The 15,046-nt window shown below is 40.6% G+C and overlaps 2 protein-coding genes across 4 annotated transcripts in view; one reads left to right on the forward strand and one right to left on the reverse strand.

Moving 5' to 3' along the window:
• LOC139115246 (tetratricopeptide repeat protein 38-like) overlaps positions 1-15,046 on the reverse strand; it is a 260,249-nt gene that overhangs the window by 181,656 nt on the left and 63,547 nt on the right. The gene's annotated exons all lie outside the window — the stretch shown is intronic.
• The window catches only part of LOC139115249 (uncharacterized), an 87,404-nt gene that overhangs the window by 70,220 nt on the left and 2,138 nt on the right, over positions 1-15,046 (forward strand). The gene's annotated exons all lie outside the window — the stretch shown is intronic.

Here is a 15,046-nt window from a genome sequence, read left to right on the forward strand (position 1 = left end):
CCAATCTTTTTGAGGATTGGGGATTTAGTCGAGCGGTTTGTCTGTTGTCCTCTGCGCTAGGTGATTGGGTGCCGTGCGTTGTGGGTTCGAGTCCCGGTTGATACCATCGTATTTCTCTTTCCCGGGTCGATAGCTCTGCTGGTGGACAGAATTGTCCCCGAGGCTATCTTCCGCCCGGTGTAAAGCATTGTATTCATTGTTTCGCTTCGATATAGTTTGTGTGAGATGTATGAAAGCGTGTGTGCTAGCGTGAGTGCTTCACGAACTCTATGGCGAGTGGAGAGGGCGCAGTCAGAATTGTAACATCCTTAGCTCGGTTATTGAACCTATCTTTTTCAGGATTGGGGATTTAGTCGAGCAGTTTGTCTGTTGTCCTCTGCGCTAGGTGATTGGGTGCCGTGCGTTGTGGGTTCGAGTCCCGGTTGATACCATCGTATTTCTCTTTCCCGGGTCGATAGCTCTGCTGGTGGACAGAATTGTCCCCGAGGCTATCTTCCGCCCGGTGTAAAGCGTTGTATTCATTGCTTCGCTTCGATATAGTTTGTGTGAGGTGTATGATAGCGTGTGTGCTAGCGTGAGTGCTTCACGAACTCTACGGCGAGTGGAGAGGGCGCAGTCAAAATTGTAACATCCTAAGCTCGGCTATTGAACCAATCTTTTTCAGGATTGGGGATTTAGTCGAGCGGTTTGTCTGTTGTCCTCTGCGCTAGGTGATTGGGCGCCGTGCATTGTTGGTTCGAGTCCCGGTTGATACCATCGTATTTCGATTAATTGAGTCGGGTTTAAGAAAATATATTGACATTTTTTCTTTGATGTATAGCCGAAGGGGAAAATAATTATATCACGATGACCTGGCGACGCTCGAGCATATTAGTCAGAAAGTTTTACTTCCACATTGTCTTTCGTCGGGCTGATTGTATTCTGTGTGTCGTCCCGACCTGATCGATGCGTTCGATACGTGTAAATATCAGTCCATAGAGAATATTGATGGCTCCTCAGAAGAAATTATCATTCAGCAGTTTATCTAGTATTGAAGCGGTTATTCACCAGTTTACCGAAGATTGAAGTAGAATTGATAGAGAGGGTGGATATTTTTTGGATTTGTCTATAGATTGATTGATTTATTGACATATTGATTGGTTGATTTTTTACAGTTTATAGTATACTAGTATTTCCTGTTCGAGTTTTGTAAATTTATATGTACTTTTTTTTAAGTTTTTTATTAAGCTTTTCCATTTTGCTGACACAATACAAAGACACAAGACAAGAGACAAAAACAAGAAAGACACACAATAGTGGCATACAGAAAAAATAAGCGCTTTGGAGAAAAAAAAAATTATATGTACTAACAAGTTACAATCGATGAGCGCAAACAGGATCACTGTTCTGCACATGAGTAGAGGTCAAAGGTTTCTTCAGGCGACGCGACGCAGTGTATACACGGGGCAACTCGTCCAGGCGACAGGCGACGCGGCACCTGAAAAACCGACATGTCGGTTTCCGGGCGACGTCGCCTGACCACCTCCGGCGACGCGACGATATCATACAAACAAAGCAACATGGCTGCAACTCGCGTTGCCTGTCGTGTTGCTCGTCACGTTGCTCAATGAGTCTAACTCGGCCTTAAAATCGTTTACACATCCTAACAACGGTTTGCAGCAGTTTTTGTAAAACCATCGCATGACCTTTCTTAGTCAGTCGTAAGATAATATTTTCAGATTAAAGGCATAACTATCGTATGTTGCGTGCCGTAGCTGTTTTTGGTGTTGCAGTTTTTCCAGTGTGTGGTGTCATAATTTTATTCTTTTATATAGTAATTCCATTATTATAGGGTATCGTGTTGTCATTATTTACATAGGTGCATTCCAGGGTAAAGATGTGGATTTTTTCAATTGAAAACGTAAGTGTCAAAATATGTGAAAAAGGTAAATAAGGAAACATCGTGCAAATTGCCAAAACTCTGTAAGCAAAGGCCAGATAGTGTTGACACTTGGCTTTAGATTTCTGTAGCTAACCTTTCGTTGGCTGTGTTCCATTTCTGGTGAAATTTGCAAGTTTGTATTTTTGGGGTATTTTTTCCGTTATTGGTAAAACAATCTTCCACTCGCAAACCACTTTTCCAATTGCTTTAAAGCCCAATAGCTGCTAATTTTATGCATTATTTTCATGATTTTATTTTCAAACCAGAGTTGGTTCGTTTAAATGTACTTGCAGAAGGACGTGTATTGAAGTATCACTGCTCGCTGATTTGGACCATGCCTACATGTTTTAACAGGTTTAATAATAAATGGGTGCCGCACCCATAAAATGGCGCCCCACGGGAAAATACAAAAAACAGTATTTTCCTGCACATATACATCGTGATCATAACAGAAACAAGTATGATGCCATTTACTTGAATGCATCACACGGTGGCTAACATTTTGTTGTTGTAATCTTTATTTTCTCTGTCATATGACAAGTTTTTGAAAATGGCGGGAAATCTAAAATGACGTTAAAACCTTTGAATTTACATGCCACTCATGACACTCATGGCAGCGTTATACACTTTTTCAGTCTCTAATGGGTCTTATTCAAAGAAACTCTTGGAAAACTAAGGATATTTTGAGATCGGTTTATTAAACATTTGCAGCTATTGGGTCTTTAAAATTGCTATGTATGTTTTATCAGGGTGACATCAGTCAGGTTTGTCTACGTTGTGAAATTTTCATAATCATAAGTTTTGGGCAATTTTTCCCATTTTTGTGAACAATATCTTTGAAAGTGCTTGTCTAATAGCTCTGAAACTTTGTATGCATAACATAAAAACTGACAAAGTTATTTTTAAATCCTAGTTTTTTTTTTCCATAAATAGTCTTGTGGATTGATTCAAAGTTGGCTTTGCAAATGCAAACAATATTCTCACACACATTCTTAAGTCAGAATGAGATGAACATTTGTAATAAAATTAAAGATGTTTTTATCGGTTCTTGTAAAAATCGTTTTACAAGAACAACTTCCAATGCAGTTTAAATTTCTGCATTACGGTTCCTTTAGTAGCATGACCAAAACTAATTTAGATTATCTTAAACGAATAAAATTATTAATAGTCGCGCCAGCAGCTTACTGACTATGCATGCGCGTATTCATAATATACTATGCGAGTAACCGGAAGTGTACCCCTCTTTCGTGGGCGCCGCCATGTTTTTTTTGAGTGCTCGTAAATAAACAAATTCGAAACGTGCTCTCTATTATTTTATAACATGCCATTAATAAATATATCTTTCTTATAAGCCATCACTCCTCCATCTGCCCAGTGTCTTTATGAGCCAGCCAGGTAAGCCTGCTTCGGCGGTGGTTGTGGAGGCATCAACGCGGAAGCCATGCCCCCAAATTGAACAGGCGACTAGTATTGGGTACATCTCTTTCCATTCTCTTGCCATCCAATGGCAGAGGTGGCACGGCGAATGGGCCAATTGTGTGGCCCAGGTGCAGTTCGTTTGTTACTGCAGTGGAGATGGCATACAGGTTGATTGTTGTTGACTGGCGTTGCGAGTGTGGTGCGGTGTTTGGTTCCCACTGGAGCCAATGTCGGCACCATGGGTGAGGTCGTGGATGAGGCTGGCTGTGAATTGTTTATGCAGGTGGTCGTGCAGGGCAGCTGAAAGCTTAGTGAGGTTGATTGGTGTCGTCGGTGTAGCATTGCGATTGTCGCTGTGTGGATAGTCGCTCCCTCGAAAGGGCTGGGGGTCTTGGGGGTTTGGTGCCTTGGTGGTGTTGCAGAGCATTATGGTCGGTCGCGTTACACACCGAGCACTTGTGTAGCCTGCCATATTGGCAAGGGGTCTTGCATGAACCTCGGTGGAAAGATCGACATACCTGAAGTTCGTCGTACTGTTTCTTGTTCGCTGGGCTCTCCCAGTAGAATGGGTTGGTGTCACTGCTGCGTAGGTTTGGGCAGTCGGTCTTTACATGACCATGTTGGCCACAGGCGAAGCAGGAAGGACGCAGGAGGTGTGACTGGTTGAGGAAGTGCTTGAATTGAGGTCTGGGTTTGGCTTGCTCCAGTTGGCCCTGTCTGGGTAGCGGGCAGCGTACAGGCGGAAGAATTTGTCGTACGTGAGCCAGGCCTCCGGCTTGTAGGCAGCAGCTTTGGAGGCGAGGAAACAAAGGTAGGTGGCCATGGGGATCGCCAAATGTGGGTAGTAGAATGTTCGATATGAGAAAAAGACGAGGAAGCACTGTAACCAGGTGTCAAAGTCGTCGATAGTTTTCCGCTTCACCTCGGTTGTACGCCAATGTTGTCTGGATCGAAAGCTACTTGTGTCTTGGTAGCCTGGGTTGAGTTGGGAGCTAGGGCATCCGGGTGCAAGTCACCAAATTCGATGAACTTACCGAGGTTAGCCAAGGCGTTGAGTGTTGATTGATCGACTTATGGCAGTAGCAGGTCGGCTGGGAGTATTGCTGCAGAAGATTTGCCCGTTGGCCCTGCTCTAGTGGTGGGTGCCATGGAGGTGCGTTGTGACCAGCTGGCTGGGCGGGTTGAATATAGGGCGCAGCCATATTGTCTGGCTTGTTGTTATGAGGTGCCCCGCCATCGGTAGGGTGGTCACGGATATGCGCAGCACCACCACTGGTGGTCGAGTTTGTGGGGCAAGTGTAATGGCGGGTTGATATCCACTAACGTGATTAGCGAGATGATTACTTGGGTGGGCTTGAGTAACCTGCGACCTGGATGGAGCGGTAAGCGTTGTCAGTCCTGCGGCAATGACTGAAGCAGGTGATAGTGCACCAACGACTGTGTCAGTTGGCTGGACTTGCAGGTTTGGCGTCGGGATAGGCGCCGTTGCTGTAGTGTTGGTAGTTGGCTGCTGTAGTTCACGTCGGATTGAATGGCGCTTTTGATTACGGTTTCTATTAGTTTGGCGACGTGGTCTGACATACCTTGATCGGCTGCCGCTGTGGCGGTTGTCGGCACGCCGCCGGCAGGGTTGGATGGTGTGGTTTCCGTAGGTACTGATGGGGTACTAGGTATTTGTTGAGGTGCGCTGGGCGTCTCTTCGCCCTCGCCGATGTACGGATGACCGCTTAGCGCCTGTGGTGTGAACTTGAGCATGGCAGAAGTTGAAATGGACGATCTGTAGCTTTGATCACACTGATATGTGCATGGATGATGACGTGGAAAGGGTGACGCAAGTTGTTTAGATAATGGTAAACAAAGGCGGTTGGTAGATAAGGTTACGTCTCAAGTGCATCCAGCAAGTAGTAGTAGTGACACATGGTGACCCATACATGGTAAGGTCTAAACCCTTTTCCCCGTGTCCCTCCAGACGTTAACAACGATTATTGCAAAGCCATAATCACCCAATAAAAAAATGTAGTATTTAAAGCCATCTGCTTTTCAAAATTATAAATTTATCATTTTTGATAATTTTTAAGGATATTTCATCTCATTGATACACATTCTTGAAAATGTCAAGATTAAAGGTCAAAACTTGATGATTGCTGTATTGTTTAGAGGACCTGGATGCATTTGAAGGTTTCAGGATCATATCTGATTGGTTCTTTACTATTCAAAGGGCCTCTCTGGGCCAGTCCTTAAAACATGTTTAGGGATCATATATAAGTGGTCTCTTTAAAAGATTAAGGGACACATCAGGATGGTCCCCGAAGGTTTCAAGGACTCATGTGGGTGGTCCCTGAAAGTTTCAAGGTCACATAAGGATAGTCCTTGACAGATTCCAGGTTGGTCCCTGAAAGTTTCAAGGACTCATCAGGGTGGTCCCTGAAAATTTAAACAGTGGGGAAACTTTACAGCATAAAAGAGCAACATGTACCTTACCCGGGACCTTACACAATCGCGCAATGCGTCCTAGGTATCCCTGTTGGTTAAAATGGAATATGCCATCATGAAATGATTATTTGCAAATTGTTCACTGTTAAGACCAGCGTCACGTCGGCTAGCGACAGCATACTTCAACAATCGACTGAAGGTTCAGCCACTGCCCAGTTCATCACATTTATGCAGGGAGAACATGCCTTGTAGATCTCGTTGCGTGGTAAATACGCAAAGACATGTTTCGGCGCCGGCCGACCAGTCACACGTCGGAGCCATGAGGACGCCGGGTTAAGCAATTACATAATCTTATCTTCGAGGTGCTGAATATTGACGCTTATGTGCAGGAAGTTGGACTAAATCTTTCCAGTGATTCCTCTGCCTGTCAGCTTTACCAAGTAATGCTTGTGAATGCACAAGCTGATGAGCGAAGGTCACATCAGGATAGTCCTTGAAAGATTCAGGGTCTCATCTGATTGGTCCCTGAAACTTTCAAGGACTCATCCAGGTGGTCCCTGAAAGTTTCAAGGACTCATCTGGGTGGTCCCTGAAAGTTTCAAGGTCACACCAGGATAGTCCTTGAAAGATTTAGGGTCACATCTGGGTGGTCCCTGAAAGTTTCAAGGACTCATCTGGGTGGTCCCTGAAAGTTTCAAGGTCAAGTCAGTGTGGTCTCTAAAAGATTTATAGTCTCCTCGGAGTGGTCCCTGAAAGCTGCAAAGACATCTCTGTACAGTCCCTAAAAATTCCAGACAAAAACTGTTGGTTCCTGCCGTTAATATTTTAAGGTTTCAACAGACAGATGATATTGATTACATTTCTTTACATCTACCAAAAATAGTTCATTTTTAATAGAAGGGCTGAAATAGTTCAGTGATTTTGTAAAATTTTCCAGCATTAATTAGCACACTCACAAGAAAAGGGTAGTTTAATCAAATTTACCAGGTCTCATTTCCTTGTATATGAAATAAATAAATGTACAAGACATTTTCTTAACATCTACCAAATCATTTGAAAGAGAGATCACCAAAAAACATACACTACAGCAGAACTGATTTGGGTAGAGGTAGAAGGCCATTTTCCCATCGAAAATTAAAATTTTATCATGCATCGTTTGGTGAGAATAGTAAATGCCTACAAATCAACCTTGGAAAGGGAATTTGTATTTTGACTTAAACCTAAACAAAATTGACAAATCAGTTACATTTAATGGGTTCTCCTTTCCTGAGCGTGCAAAAAGCTAGACAAAAATGTAAAATTTGTTCGAGATGTATTTGATGATTGTGCAATTATCAATAATTTATGAAATTTGCCCCCACCTTCACACAAAAACACTGTTAGATTGATGATTTTTAAATAGATTATAACAAAATGCTCAAGATCTTATAATCACAAAATAGTTCCAATTGTGTTATTAACCGTCTGCCAACAATTATCGCCCATGCTAAGTCTAATCTGATGGCTCTTGATGAGCTGCTTTCAAATACTTCCTCAAACTTAAAAAGCGTTTTTTGCCCTAGCTGCGGGCCACGTATTTTTCTTTTGATTTGATCCATATGTGAAGTCAAACAGTCAGGCACAGGATTATATACATGTAGCTAGAAACTCTTTGGATACTCAAAAGCTTCATCAGCGAGCGTGGCCGGAGGCCCTGAAAGCTGCAAACAGAAGAAGGGCACAAATTTATGAACAGAAAAATGCAAGACTGGCTTGTGCAGAAGATATCTGCTTGGTTCACATATACAGTTGAAAGAAGGCCAGCTATTGGAGCACTTCAACTGGAACTTGAAAGGGCTGATGCAGAAATACCTCACTCACAAAACCTGAGTTGGTTGTGAATTACAATGGCACCAAGCATGGCAGCATCCCCATGAAGCTAAAGGATGTGATAACTTTGAACGACTACATAGCCTTCTAAGGCCTGAACGGGCAAGACTTTACAGGCAGAGGGGCAAACCCCAAGTTCAAAGTACGAGTAAAAGTGTGCTTTCCTAAGTACAAGGCGGTTTCACCAACTGTTGCCTGAAGTATTGGATAGAGATCTTCGCTGTCTGATTGGTCATTCTGACTCGAGCCCTTCTGTGTACAAAATCGCTGACCTGTAGGACAAAGAGGTCCTTGGCATGTTTTAAGAGGATGAGCTGCAAAAGGCGACGGTTCATGATGACGACGTCTATGGGATCAAACAAGACGAAGAAAATGAAGGTCAAAATTTTTTTCTGATCAAGTGTAAGGACTACCTTGACATGTTCAACTCATGGGAACCTGAACAGAACATGATTTTACCCGATGGAAAACGGAAGTTACTGCTCTCGCGAGCGTGAGTTCTCAGCCATTTCACTTTTTTCTAGCTCCTTCCCGTATTCTTTGATGATGCTCTCATTGTCTGTCTTGCTCGGAGTGTAGAAAAGCACAAGCATCCTAATGTTCTCTCTAAACCTTTGCTGATGCTGGTTTATTGCTGCGTCAGAACCCACACACTGAGGTAGTCGTGCTGGGTGCTGAACCCAAAGTTGACTTGTCATCGCTCTGCTTCTTCATGTCTTGTGATGCAGCAGTCATCTGAAATGATCTGTGTCAGTGTCCCTCCATATGTTCATGCACCATCTTTAATGACTCGGTCAATGCCTGTGCAGGGGTTAGGGAGGATGATGACGTCCTAATTAAAGGTTTTGTTCTTCAGGAAAGTGGGCACAAGAAAATAATGCAATCAAACTTCAAACAATAGGACCCATCAATAGGCTCATCAGTACTCTGTTGTGCGGGAAAAGGTGGGCCCTGTTATGATCACGTTGGAGGGGCGGCTTTACCAAAAACCACTGGCATCATTTCCATCCGAAGCGAGCTGTGTAGTGTATACTTAGAAGACGATACTGCTGAGATGGGGTTATTCATACAAAACCTGCGCATTGCCCAGTATATAAAGATTTGCAGCAGCCCCTGTCATTGTGATCTGCTGTGGCTATGATTTTCCGCATTGCCATCTGCAGCCGGTCCTATGTGTTCATCACACTCAGGCCATTGCCATGGAACATTTCATGTTTGAAGTTTCTCAAGTCCATGAAGACGCACAAACTGTTCTTAAAGAAATCAGTCTCGGAAATATTGATGCCCTTGTCTTTGATGCTCTTTGCGAAGTAGTGGAAAGCTTTTCCCCGGAAATATTAGGGGACATGCCCTTGGTGTAGACTTTGTTCACATTACCTTCTATATTCACACTTATGCTTCCAATGCCTATATTCAGGAACAGCTCATTGTATAGTGGTCTTGAGCCTGTGCCTTGTGAACAGAATGAGCATTCAGTTCATACATTGGCGAGGGACATTGACATGCTCACTGATAATGATATCACTTTCTGTGAAGGGGATCATACGTAAATGTTGGACATGCTCGTACAAGAAACTCTTGCCGCTGTTACAGTAGCCAGTGACATCTTAGGCCAAGCCATCATCTTTGAGCATTTCACTCCCCATCTGCATATTCATCAATGAGTACCCCAATAAGTGGTGTCCTCCGAGACTACCAGTTCAGTGGCAGGCGCAACGGTGGTTTCCCATTCATTGTGGCTGCCTAGCACACTGGGATAGATGGCACCATGGCCACTCATGAGTAGGTGCCAGAGCTTGATGACATACTTTTGCTGATAAATGTCGTAGAAGCCAAGTCCTCATGCCTGGGGATGATTACATCGGCTCCGCTTCTCAAGTTTCTCAAGGGGGGGGATGAGTGGATGCCGTAAAGTGTCATATCCAATCTGGCTTTCTTCACATTTGTAAAGAACTCTGTATGTCTCGAACAGGTGGTAATTTGACAAATCGAGCAGGATCTTGCCTTCAAATTGGAGGACTAGCAAGCTGACAGTATAGCTTTTTGGTCACATTGTACACATGTTGTTGTTTGTTTAGCCTTTTATCTGCATGTTAAATACCAGGTCGAAAGAATTAAGCACAACTTGGCCATACGCGATTCCCTATAGGGACTTAGTTTTAAAACAATATGGCGGCGAGCATGTATGGGCGCCCTTTACGGCCAACTTTGAATTTCCTTTGGCAGGCGTTTTCATTTTAATGAAGCATTTTCCAACCATGTTCAATTATTTTTAGTGATGGAAACAGGACAGAAATGATGAAGGAAAGTTGCAACAAGCAGTTTCTATGAGTTTTTTCACTGTTTACCATTAAAGTTGATATGGAATACTGAACAATTGGACCTTTCAATAGTTGGTGTCTGATTGTTTATACTTTTATTGACACACACACACATAAACACACAAACAAACACACAGCCTGAGCAAGTATCTTGACACATACATGAACATACTCTACAATGATTCACAGTAAAACAATGTATCAATTAAAATGAGTTTAATTTAAGGACACATTGAATACACAGTCCAGTACAATTCAATTAAATACAAGCATCATTTCACAATATTTTTGCCACCTCACAAATTTGTTTTTCACTTTTGGTATGGCCCACGTTTTATGCATTCTCTGATATAAATACTTATCTGCAGTGCTTTAGCGGTTCTTAAATACTTAAATCTGGCAAAACACTACTTAGAAAATGTCAAACAATGAAAATATATATTTGTGCTTAGTATGTAGCAAGTAATAATTCACATTTCTAATAAACAACCTTATAACTAACATTTGAGGGAAGTCAGCACTAAGCATATATTCGTTCTTCTGTGCAACAAATACAGTTCTCATTAACTTCTTACAACATTCTAATATGCCCTCTATTCAGCTTATCAAGTACAACAATGTGTATCAACACTAGCATTGTTGAATGAATTGAAGTATCGACTTCTAGTTTGAAATGGAACAACGCTAAATGTACGAATAATATTGTGATGTTGTGTTTACATTGCTAAATACTGTACTAGTATTGGGCATTTCATCATACTAGTAGGAGTTGAACAAGAATCTGTGGTTGATTTGCAGAACAATAATACATAAAAAGATCACAATATAGTATTATGATGTAGTTACCTTGGACATTAAAAAATACCAAACACTAAGAACATAATGTATAAAAGCACGCAGGAATACTTATCTGCCTACATAACATCCTCTCACTCCATTCTTGTGGTTTGAATATCCACTTTCATCATTTGCAACAGTAAAATAATCTAACTTTGTCATTGAAAGTATTAGACTGAACAAAGGTAGAAACAGAAAGACATATTAGTAGAAAACAAGATCCTTAAAATAACAATCTTCTTGGATGCATGAAACAGCATTTTTCTCAAGTTTGCTGATCATTTGAGGAAATAAATGCTGCATTACAGGAAGTCTTTCACATGTAAGTTCAATAAAATCTCATATGTGACATTCCATATTCAATATACATACCCAAGCTATCAATATCCTAAGCAGAGAGTTCTCTATTTACAAAATATAAGTTATGGCACCTGGCAAAGTGTGTAAATAGTGGTTGATGTTTCACCACAATTTGCCTAGCCTTGTGAAGAAGATCAGGACAAACATTCTTGGTGGTATTGATTACACTGTCACAAATTTAAGGATAGTGGCATTCTTTGGCTGAAAAGTAAAAGAGATATGTACTTCACTTATATGCTTTGAAAGACATTATTTCAACACCAAATCTTCAACATATTTTCAAAACATATTTTGAAAGGGAGAAAATTTAACAAAAAGGTGTATTTGGTCATCATGCAAACTCAGGCAACAATTATCCTAGGTGTAATGCTATGACCAACCTTAAGCTTGCAACATTTGTCCACATGATTGCCAACAAAGCCACATGATTGCCAACAAAGGCTTGACCATGGTAGGCGTTGAGGTGAACGTTACTTTTGGCTAGAGCTGATTCAAGTACCTTCACTGTATAGCCTGCTTGCTGAGGGAGCTTATTTTTCAACTCTGTAATCACTTGAATGTAAGAAAATATGACAATCCATTTCTTAGTTTTTGTGTAAATTGCAGAAGTAAAATTAGATGAGTAAAATTCAAATACATTCAAATTTCAAATTCCTTATATTAACTTTTTCCTTTGCCTTTTCATGTAATTGTCCACACTTCTTTTTCAATGCCCTTTATTTTGAACATTAATGGTTGACTGTCATCAATATCATTATCATTATCATCATTATCACTATCATCCTGCAATATTGCATAGTCAATGTCACCTCAAAGAGCAGATTCTTCCCTGGAAATTTCATTGATTATGTTGATATACTCATTAAACACTTCATAGGGTAGGACAGGTTCATCAAGTTCATCAACTCTTTCCAAATGCATGAAAATTTCAATGTCATGCATTCTGCAAGAAATTTGTAGCATATTGAACCACAGATGAAATATTTCCAGTGAAATATGCAACACTGGTAGAGCAACCTAAATATTTAAAAGAGACTGTAGACTGTTAAAAGGAACACTATGTGTAACTTTTGGCTAGTTTTGTCAGTATTTATGTAAATTTGACAGTGTGAATTATAGTTTCTTTTTCTTCTTTCTCAAGTATGAAATATCTACTATTCCAGTTGTCAAGACAATACATGTGTTAAGGCTTTTGTTATTGTTAAAAATGAATTTAAGTATGGACTTAAATCAAATTCTCAACATTAACAAGCTACTTGTACAACATGTGTTGCGTTGAGAAGGTGAACAATGAGGATTTCATCTTATTTTTGGATGTGGGACGTTGTACTACACTAAATTCACAAGACATAAATACTGACAACATTGCTAAAAGTCACAACTGGTGGAGACTTAGCTTCTGAAATACTGAATATCTTCAAAACCTGAGTGAGAATAAGAGAAAATGTCATTAATAAATCAATCTCTATTCTGACTTATCCTTGAAAGTGGGATATTGAGCAATGGCCGCCGTATGCAGATGTGAAACTCCTTTGCCTCTCTCAGGTAGAACAATTCCGGACAAATCTGGAGTGGTCTTGACAAATCATGGTTCGTGACCTCTCTGGAATGTGTGGTCATTCATCAAGGTCCAAAAGTGCCATCTCCCTGGTTATCAGGCACCATAGGCAGGAGTACTTTTCTGTCGATACAAAATTCATTTTTTCATTAAAAACAAGTTATTGTCAAAAATGAAAGTTTACTACTGCAAGGTGAAATTTCACAAAAGATACAATGAGCACCTAGCACTCGCTCCAGTCAACCCATAGATATTTAAAAGATACTCATAATCACCGCTGATCCAGACATGAAGTAATAATTCCCTAAACAATGCAGATTGGAAAAAGTACAGAGATAATGTACATGTATGATGGTATACATTCAAACATTGCAACCTCTTGAGGAAAAGGAACAAAAGATTAAGTAACACCATGATTATACTTCATTTTTGGATGTCAAATTTCCAATTCAATGAAATGACAGCACTAAATGATCGTGTCATATAGTAAACTATATATTTGTTTTCCCCGGTAAAAACATTCACATTCAAGCTGTAAATCAATATTAGAAGAGAAAGTGCTAATGATAATCACAGACAGGGAACTCCAATATACATAAAACAGTTAAAAATGTTATTACCTCATTTATTGGTATTATTTCTATATTTTGTGGTGCTATTTACTTTAACTCTGACCATTTGTTACAATTTTGCAAAACTGAAAGTACATGTTTACTACTCCAAGCATACAAAGTGAAGGAAGACTGTTTTCCCTTCATGGAAAACAGAAATGTTAAAAAGGATTTACTTCCATTTGTATACCTCCAGCATGTCAACTTGTCTTGAATTCACTGGCATGGCAGAGCGGAGGTTTTTATAGTTGTCATCAGCCAGGAATACATTCCAAACAACTGTGTTTTCAACTCTGTTTTGTTTGTCAATATTGAGGATTTGAAATGTTGACTTCCTTGAGCCACCACCGTGATCATTGCAAACTTTCACCCAAATCTCATTTGAAGGTTTACCCTTGTGTAACACAAATTTTGATGTGCTAGTAGAAAAAAGACAAATCAACACTCTAAGTTGACATTTTCTATAAGGCAAATTTATATTGTTAGTAAAAGCAGTCACAGAGTAGTAAGGTAATGGGGTAACCTCCAATTAAATGAAAGCAAAAATAAGTTAATTAATAATACCTATCAAGGGAATTCAATCTACTTATCTCACAGCATCTATCAGACTTGTTACAGCAACACATGGTGCTAGCCTGACCTTAGACTCTCCACAGTCGCTGTGCCTTGTTTTGTGCGCGCCCACGAAGACTACGCTGTGCAGCTGTGAGCACGCGCTGCCAGACACAGCGACTGTCCGTTTTTGCAAGGGTATGAATATTCATTGGGTAGTGACCTCAAAAGAAACACCTATCTAATTGGGCGGAGAGAATATATACTAGTAGCCGGTAGACCTATATACGTGGTATGTTTTTATTTTTCATTTTTCATTTTATTTGGCTATGCTACTTGTCATTTTTGTTTTGATTAACGGGTGTGTGGAGTTCTATAAAGTACCCGGATCAGGCAGAAATCCGACCGGTCGCTTGCAAGAACGTCCAGACCCTGGGATTCGCGTCGCGTCTCTGAAGGGCGCGCGTGTTCCAACAGGGGAGAACGCGAATCGCAGGGTCTCTGCCAGACTAGGCTTACCTCACTTAATCTGGCACCATCTACCCCTCTAACAAAGAAGGTAAAGGGCAGGTTTGAGATGTTAGATCCAGCTTCAGTTTGTCAGCAAGCCGTCTGTCTAACTTCTCTCCCTGTGTTATGCAATTCCACTGCCGTAGCCATCTGTATAGTTGAATAAGAGGAAGTATACATTGATAGAAGGTATCAAGGATAAGTAAATCTATACAGATCACTTACAGGACATTCATACAATATGATCATTATTCTCAATACTGCGAATGATCTAAAGCATTTTCTGGATCATTGATTTCCAGGAAATATGCATTTTGTTCAGCTAAGTACATGGTTGTAAAAGATTATTTAGTGCATTATTACTGTTATGAATAATATACACTATATACAAATTAATGAAGAATATTGGCATTAATTAAAGGCTTTGGGTACCGAATATCGACATCTTTCCTTACACGTTCTTGTTATTGTTATGATTCTGTGTACATGAGTAAATGGTCTTGTGATCAAATAGACTAATGATTGTGAAAGTGCCATACCCTTAAATTTGTGAAAGTATGGTAGGGCTATCTTGTAAGGAATACAGTCCCACACATGCTTGGCCTTACCGCAGTCATCATGCCATAATGGCTAGAGCTTCGATAGCAAATTCCAT

The sequence above is a fragment of the Ptychodera flava genome, chromosome 17 (genome assembly GCF_041260155.1).
Source record: "Ptychodera flava strain L36383 chromosome 17, AS_Pfla_20210202, whole genome shotgun sequence".
NCBI classification, from domain to species: domain Eukaryota; kingdom Metazoa; phylum Hemichordata; class Enteropneusta; family Ptychoderidae; genus Ptychodera; species Ptychodera flava.